We start from the raw sequence: 8,821 nt of genomic DNA, 5'->3' as shown, positions 1-8,821 counted from the left end.
ACCAGTGGTTTACCACTAGAGTTCTGTTTTTAGGATATTTATCTATTTAACAGTGGTTTTACCACTAGAGTTCTGTTTTTTGTGAATATATATCTATTTAACAGTGGTTTACCAGTTCTGTTTTAGACATTTATCTATTTACCAGTGGTTTACCACTAGAGTTCTGTTTTTGGATATTTATCTTTTTAACAGTGGTTTACCACAAGAGTTCTGTTTTTAGGATATTTATCTATTTAAAGTGGTTTACCCAATTGAGTTCTTGTTTTAGGATATTTATCTATTTACCAGTGGTTTACCACTAGAGTTCTGTTTTAGGATATTTATCTCATTTAAACAGTGGTTTACCACTCAGAGTTCTTTTTTTTAGACATTTATATCTATTTTACCAGTGGTGGTTTACCACTAGGAGTTCTGTTTTTAGGATATTTATCTATTTACCAGTGGTTTACCACTAAGAGTTCTGTTTTTAGGATATTTATCCTATTTAACAGTGGTTTACCACTAGAGTTCTGTTTTTAGGATATTTATCTATTTAACAGTGGTTTACCACTAGAGTTCTGTTTTTAGGATATTTATCTATTTAACAGTGGTTTACCACTAGAGTTCTGTTTTTTAGATATTTCCTATTTAACAGTGGTTTTACCACTAGAGTTCTGTTTTGTGATATTTATCTATTTAAGTGTGGTTTTACCACTAGAGTTCTGTTTTTGGATATTTATCTATTTTACCAGTGGTTTACCACCAGAGTTCTGTTTTGGTGATATTTATCTATTTACCAGTGGTTTACCACTGGAGTTCTGTTTTTTAGGATATTTATCTATTTACCAGTGGTTTACCACTAGAGTTCTGTTTTTTAGGATATTTATCTATTTTAACAGTGGTTTACCACTAAAGTTCTGTTTTTTAGGATATTTATCTATTTAACAGTGGTTTACCACTAGAGTTCTGTTTTTAGAGATATTTATCTATTTACCAGTGGTTTCACCACTTGAGTTCTGTTTTTAGGATATTTATCTATTTTAACAGTGGTTTACCACAGAGTTCTGTTTTTTAGGATATTTATCTATTTAACAGTGGTTTACCACTAGAGTTCTGTTTTTTGGATATTTATCTTCATTTTACCAGTGGTTTACCACTAGAGTTCTGTTTTTTAGGATATTTATCCTTTTAACAGTGGTTTTACCACAAGAGTTCTGTTTTTAGGATATTTATCCTATTTACCAGTGGTTTACCACTAGAGTTCTGTTTTTTAGGATATTTATCTATTTAACAGTGGTTTACCACTGAGTTCTGTTTTGTATATTTTACCTATTTAACAGTGGTTTACCACTAGAGTTCTGTTTTTAGGATATTTATCCTTTTTAACCAGTGGTTTACCACTCACTAGTTCTGTTTTTAGGATATTTATCTATTTAACAGTGGTTTACCACTAGAGTTCTGTTTTAGGATATTTATCTATTTAACAGTGGTTTCTCCCACTGTTTTTGTGGACATTTATCTATTTTACCAGTGGTTTACCACTCAGAGTTCTGTTTTTTTAGATATTTATCTTATTTACCAGTGGTTTACCACAAGAGTTTTGTTTTTGTGGATATTTATCCTTTTTTTACACAGTGGTTTACCACTAGAGTTCTGTTTTTAGATAATTTATCTATTTACCAGTGGTTTTACCACTACAGTTCTGTTTTTTAGGATATTTATTCTTTTAACAGTGGTTTACCACTCAGATTTCTTTTGTTTTAAGATATTTTATCTATTTACCAGTGGTTTACCACTAGAGTTCTGTTTTAGAATATTATCTATTTTAACAGGTTTACCACTAGAGTTCTGTTTTTAGGATATTTATCTATTTAACAGTGGTTTACCACTCAGAGTTCTGTTTTTAGAATATTTATCTATTTTAACAGTGGTTTCACCACTAGAGTTCTTTTTAGGACATTTATCTATTTACCAGTGGTTTACCACTAGAGTTCTGTTTTTTAGGATATTTATCTATTTACCAGTGGTTTACCACACAAGAGTTCTGTTTTAGGATATTTATCCTTTTAACAGTGGTTTACCATTTGAGTTCTATTTTAGGGATATTTATCTATCTTTCAAGTGGTTTACCACTAGAGTTCTGTTTTTTTAGGATATTTATCTATTTACCAGTGGTTTGCCACTAGATTTCTTGTTTTTAGGATATTTTTATCTATTTTAACAGTGGTTTACCTCACTAGAGTTCTGTTTTTAGGATATTTATCTATTTTGCAGTGGTTTTACCACTACAGTTCTGTTTTTTTAGAATTTTATCTATTTAACAAAGTGGTTTCCATTTCACTAGAGTTCTGTTTTTAGGATATTTATTCATTTACCAGTGGTTTACCACTAGAGTTCTGTTTTATCATTTATCTATTTTTACCAAAGTGGTTTACCACTAGAGTTCCCCTGTTTTTTAGACATTTATCTTATTTAACAGTGGTTTACCACTAGAGTTCTGTTTTTTAGAATATTTATCTATTTAACAGTGGTTCACCACTAGAGTTCTGTTTTAGGACATTTATCTATTTTACCAGTGGCTTTACCACTAGAGTTCTGTTTTAGAATATTTATCTATTTAACAGTGGTTTACCACTAGAGTTCTGTTTTAGGATATTTATCTATTTACCAGTGGTTTACCACTAGAGTTCTGTTTTGTGGATATTTATCTATTTTACCAGTGGTTTACCACAAGAGTTCTGTTTTTAGAATATTTATTCATTTACCAGTGGTTTTACCACTCAGAATTCTGTTTTAGGATATTTATCTATTTAACAGTGGTTTACCACTAGAGTTCTGTTTTAGGACATTTATCTATTTACCAGTGGTTTACCACTCAGAGCTGTTTTTAGGATATTTATCTATTTAACAGTGGTTTCACTAGAGTTCTGTTTTTTAGGATATTTATCCTTTTTTAACAGTGGTTTACTCCAAGAGTTCTGTTTTAGGATATTTATCTATTTACAGTGTGGTTTACCACAAGAGTTCTGTTTTTTAGGATATTTATTCTTTTTAACAGTGGTTTACCAATTAGAGTTCTGTTTTTAGGATATTTATCTATTACCAGTGGTTTACCACTAGAGTTCTGTTTTAGGATATTTATCCTTTTTTAACAGTGGTTTTACCACCAGAGTTCTTGTTTTTAGGATATTTATCCTATTTACCAGTGGTTTACCACTAGAGTTCTGTTTTTAGGATCTTTATGTATTTTACAGTGGTTTTTTACCCACTTTACAGTTCTGTTTTAGGATATTTTTATCTATTTACCAGTGGTTTACCACAAGAGTTCTGTTTTAGGATATTTATCCTTTTTTTTAACAGTGGTTTTACCACTGGAGTTCTGTTTTTTAGGATATTTATCTATTTACCAGTGGTTTACCACAAGAGTTCTGTTTTTTAGGATATTTTATTCATTTTTTACCAGTGGTTTTACCACTACAGTTCTGTTTTTAGGATATTTATCTATTTACCAGTGGTTTACCACAAGAGTTCTGTTTTTAGGATATTTATTCATTTAATGTGGTTTACCACTAGAGTTCTGTTTTAGGATATTTATCTATTTAAAGTGGTTTACCACCAGAGTTCTGTTTTTAGATATTTATCTATTTAAAGTGGTTTACCACAAGAGTTCTGTTTTATATTTATCTATTACCAGTGGTTTACCACCAGAGTTCTGTTTTAGAATATTTATCTATTTAAAGTGGTTTACCACTAGAGTTCTGTTTTTAGGATATTTATCTATTTAAAGTGGTTTTACCACTAGAGTTCTGTTTTAGACATTTATCTATTACCAGTGGTTTACCACCACAGTTCTGTTTTTAGGATATTTATTCTATTTAAAGTGGTTTACCACTAGAGTTCTGTTTTTGTGATTTATCTATTAAAGTGGTTTTACCACTGAGTTCTGTTTTTGGATATTTATCATTTGGCCTTGGTTTACCACTAGAGTTCTGTTTTTAGGATATTTATCTATTTACCAGTGGTTTACCACTAGAGTTCTGTTTTAGGAATATTTATCATTTTACCAGTGGTTTTACCACAAGAGTTCTGTTTTTAGGATATTTATCTATTTTAACAGTGGTTTACCTACAAGAGTCTGTTTTTTAGGATATTTATCTATTTTACCAGTGGTTTACCACTAGAGTTCTGTTTTTTTAGGATATTTATCTATTTACCAGTGGTTTACCACTACAGTTCTGTTTTTAGATATTTATCTATTTTACACAGTGGTTTACCACTGGATTCTGTTTTTTGGATATTTATCTATTTAACAGTGGTTTACCACCAGAGTTCTGTTTTTTAGGATATTTTATCTTTCATTTTACCAGTGGTTTACCACAAGAGTTCTGTTTTTTAGGATATTTATCCTATTTTACCAGTGGTTTACCACTAGAGTCTCTGTTTTAGGATATTTATCTATTTAACAGTGGTTTTACCACTACAGTTCTGTTTTTAGGATATTTATCTATTTACCAGTGGTTTTACCACTAGAGTTCTGTTTTTAGGATATTTATCCTTTTTTAACAGTGGTTTACCACATTAGAGTTCTGTTTTTTAGGATATTTATCTATTTTAACCAGTGGTTTCACCACAAGAGTTCTGTTTTTAGGATATTTATCTGTTACCAGTGTGTGTTTACCACTACCAGTTCTGTTTTCTGTTTTAGGACATTTATCTATTTATCAGTGGTTTACCACTAAGAGTCTCTGTTTTGTGAGGATCTATTTATCTCATTTACCAGTTGGTTTACCACTACAGTTCATTATTTTTAGGATATTTATCCTTTTTTTAACAGTGGTTTACCACTAGAGTTCTGTTTTAGGATATTTATCATATTTACCAGTGGTTTTACCCACTCAGAGTTCTGTTTTTGTGGATATTTATCTATTTACACAGTGGTTTACCACAAGAGTTCTGTTTTAGGATATTTATCTATTTTAAAGTGGTTTACCACCAGTTCTGTTTTTAGGATATTTATTCATTTTTAAATGTGGTTTACCACTCAGAGTTCTGTTTTAGATATTTATCTATTTAAAGTGGTTTACCACTAGAGTTCTGTTTTAGATATTTATCTATTTACCAGTGGTTTACCACTACAGTTCTGTTTTTAGAATATTTATTCATTTAAAATGTGGTTTCACCCTCACTGAGTTCTGTTTTAGGATATTTATCTATTTAAAGTGGTTTTACCACTGAGTTCTGTTTTAGGATATTTATCTTTTTAAATGTGGTTTACCACTAGAGTTCTGTTTTAGATATTTATCTATTTAAATGTGGTTTACCACTCAGAGTTCTTGTTTTTTAGAATATTTATCTATTTACCAGTGGTTTACCACTACATTCTGTTTTTAGGATATTTATCATTTTAAAGTGGTTTCACCACCTGTGAGTTCTTGTTTTCTTTTTTTAACATTTATCTATTTACCACAGTGGTTTACCACTCACAGTTCTGTTTTTAGGATATTTATCTATTTACCAGTGGTTTACCACTACAGTTCTGTTTTTTAGGATATTTATCATTTTACCAGTGGTTTACCACTACAGTTCTGTTTTTAGGATATTTATCTATTTACCAGTGGTTTACCACTAGAGTTCTGTTTTTAGGATATTTATCATTTTACCAGTGGTTTACCACAAGAGTTCTGTTTTTTTAGGATATTTATCTATTTTACAGTGGTTTACCACTACAGTTCTGTTTTTAGGATATTTATCTTATTAACAGTGGTTTTACCACTAGAGTTCTGTTTTCTAGGATATTTATTCATTTAAATGTGGTTTACCACCACAGTCCTGTTTTTTTTAGGATATTTATCTATTTTAACAGTGGTTTACCACCAGAGTTCTGTTTTTGGATATTTATCATTTACCAGTGGTTTTACCACCAGAGTTCTCTGTTTTTGTGGATATTTATCATTTACCAGTGGTTTACCACTACAGTTCTGTTTTTAGAATATTTATCTATTTACCAGTGGTTTTTACCACCACTGTGAGTTCTGTTTTTTAGGATATTTATCCTTTTACCAGTGGTTTACCACAAGAGTTCTGTTTTTAGAATATTTATCTATTTACCAGTGGTTTACCACTCAGAGTTCTGTTTTTTGGATATTTATCTATTTTAAAGTGGTTTACCACTGAGTTCTGTTTTAGGATATTTATCTATTTACCAGTGGTTTACCACTAGAGTTCTGTTTTTAGGATATTTATCTATTTAAGTGGTTTACCACTAGAGTTCTTGTTTTAGGATATTTATCATTTACCAGTGGTTTCACCACCAGAGTTCTGTTTCTTTTGTGGATTTATCTATTTTACCAGTGGTTTACCACTCAGAGTTCTGTTTTTAGGATATTTATTCATTTTACCAGTGGTTTACCACTAGAGTTCTGTTTTTTAGATATTTATTCATTTTTACACAAAGTGGTTTTCACCACTCAGAGTTCTGTTTTTAGGATATTTATCTATTTACCAGTGGTTTACCACACTAGAGTTCTGTTTTTAGGATATTTATCTATTTACCAGTGGTTTACCACAAGAGTTCTGTTTTTTAGGATATTTATCATTTAACAGTGGTTTACCACTAGAGTTCTGTTTTTAAGATATTTATCTATTTAACAGTGGTTTACCACTGAGTTCTGTTTTTAGGATATTTTTATCTATTTAACAGTGGTTTACCACAGAGTTCTGTTTTTAGGATATTTATTCTTTTAACAGTGGCTTTACCACCACAGTTCTGTTTTTAGAATATTTATCTATTTTACCAGTGGTTTACCACTCACAGTTCTTGTTTTTAGGATATTTATCTCATTTAACAGTGGTTTACCACTAGAGTTCTGTTTTAGGATATTTATCTATTTTAACAGTGGTTTCACCACTTGAGAGTTCTTGTTTTTTAGAATATTTATCATTTTACCAGTGGTTTACCACTGCCAGTTCTTGTTTTTAGAATATTTATCTCTTTTACCAGTGGTTTACCACAAGAGTTCTGTTTTTGATATTTATTTCTCCGCTTACTCAGTGGCTTCACCACTGGTTTCCTTGTTTTTTAGGATATTTATCTATTTACCAGTGGTTTTACCACTACAGTTCTGTTTTTTAGGATATTTATCTTATTTAACAGTGGTTTACCACTGGAGTTCTGTTTTAGATATTTATCTATTTACCAGTGGGCACCACTACAGTTCTGTTTCTGTGGATATTTATCATTTAATAAGTGGTTTACCACTAGAGTTCTGTTTTTAGATATTTATCATTTAACAGTGGTTTACCACTAGAGTTCTGTTTTAGATATTTATCCAGATTTTACCCAGTGGCTAGTTTCACCACCACAGTTCTGTTTTAGGATATTTTCTATCTACTTAATAGTGTTAGTTTTACCTACTACCAAAGTTCTGTTTTGTGGATATTTTATCTATTTACCAGTGGTTTTACCACTGAAAGCCTGTTTTAGGATATTTATCTATTTAATAGTGGTTTTACAATTACAGTTCTTTTGTTTTTTGTGGATATTTATCTATTTTAACAAAGTGGTCTACCACCAGAGTTCTGTTTTTTAGGATATTTATCTATTTACCAGTGGTTTACCACTGAGTTCTGTTTTTAGGATATTTATCTATTTAAATGTGGTTTTACCAACTACAGTTCTGTTTAGGATATTTATCTATTTTTAAATGTGGTTTACCACTCACAGTTCTGTTTTTAGGATATTTATCTATTTACCAGTGGTTTACCACTCAGAGTCTGTTTTTTGGATATTTATCATTTAAAGTGGTTTACCACTCAGAGTCTCTGTTTTTAGGATATTTATCTATTTTACCAGTGGTTTTGCCTCACTGTAGTTCTGTTTTTTTAGGATATTTACCCTATTTAAATGTGGTTTTACCACTAGAGTTCTTGTTTTAGGATATTTATTCATTTTTTAACAGTGGTTTCACCAATTAGAGTCTTCCTGTTTAGGATATTTATCTTTTAAAAGTGGTTTTCACCACCAGAGTCTCTGTTTTAGATATTTATCATTTTACCAGTGGTTTACCACCTTAGTTCTGTTTTTTAGGATATTTATCTATTTTACCAGTGGTTTACCACAAGAGTTCTGTTTTTGGATATTTATCTATTTAAATGGTTTACCACAGAGTTCTGTTTTTAGGATATTTATCTATTTAAAGTGGTTTACCAATTGAGTTCTGTTTTAGATATTTATCTATTTAACCAGTGGTTTACCACTAGAGTTCTTTGTTTTGTGATATTTATCTATTTAAAAAGTGGTTTCACCACTAGAGTTCTGTTTTTAGAATATTTATCTATTTACCAGTGGTTTCACCATTAGAGTTCTGTTTTCCTTTAGATATTTATCTATTTTACCCAGTGGTTTACCACAAGAGTTCTGTTTTAGGATATTTATCTATTTTAAAATGTGGTTTTACCACTGAGTTCCTGTTTTTTAGGACATTTATCTACTTACCAGTGGTTTCTTTTTACCACCAGAGTTCTGTTTCTAGATATTTATTCATTTAAAATGTGGTTTACCACTAGAGTTCTGTTTTTTAGGATATTTATCTATTTTACCAGTGGTTTTACCAACTAGAGTTCTGTTTTTGATATTTATCTATTTAAAATGTGGTTTACCACTAGAGTTCTGTTTTTAGGATATTTATCTCATTTAACAGTGGTTTTACCACTAGAGTTCTGTTTTTTGGATATTTATCTTATTTAAAATGTGGTTTACCACTACAGAGTTCTGTTTTTAGGATATTTATCTATTTACCAGTGGTTTACCACAAGAGTTCTGTTTTAGGATATTTATCTATTT

The sequence above is a fragment of the Tachypleus tridentatus genome, unplaced genomic scaffold (genome assembly GCF_004210375.1).
Source record: "Tachypleus tridentatus isolate NWPU-2018 unplaced genomic scaffold, ASM421037v1 Hic_cluster_1, whole genome shotgun sequence".
Classification (NCBI taxonomy): domain Eukaryota; kingdom Metazoa; phylum Arthropoda; class Merostomata; order Xiphosura; family Limulidae; genus Tachypleus; species Tachypleus tridentatus.
The sequence above is the reverse complement of the archived record's forward strand: the minus strand, read 5'-3'. Positions refer to the sequence as shown.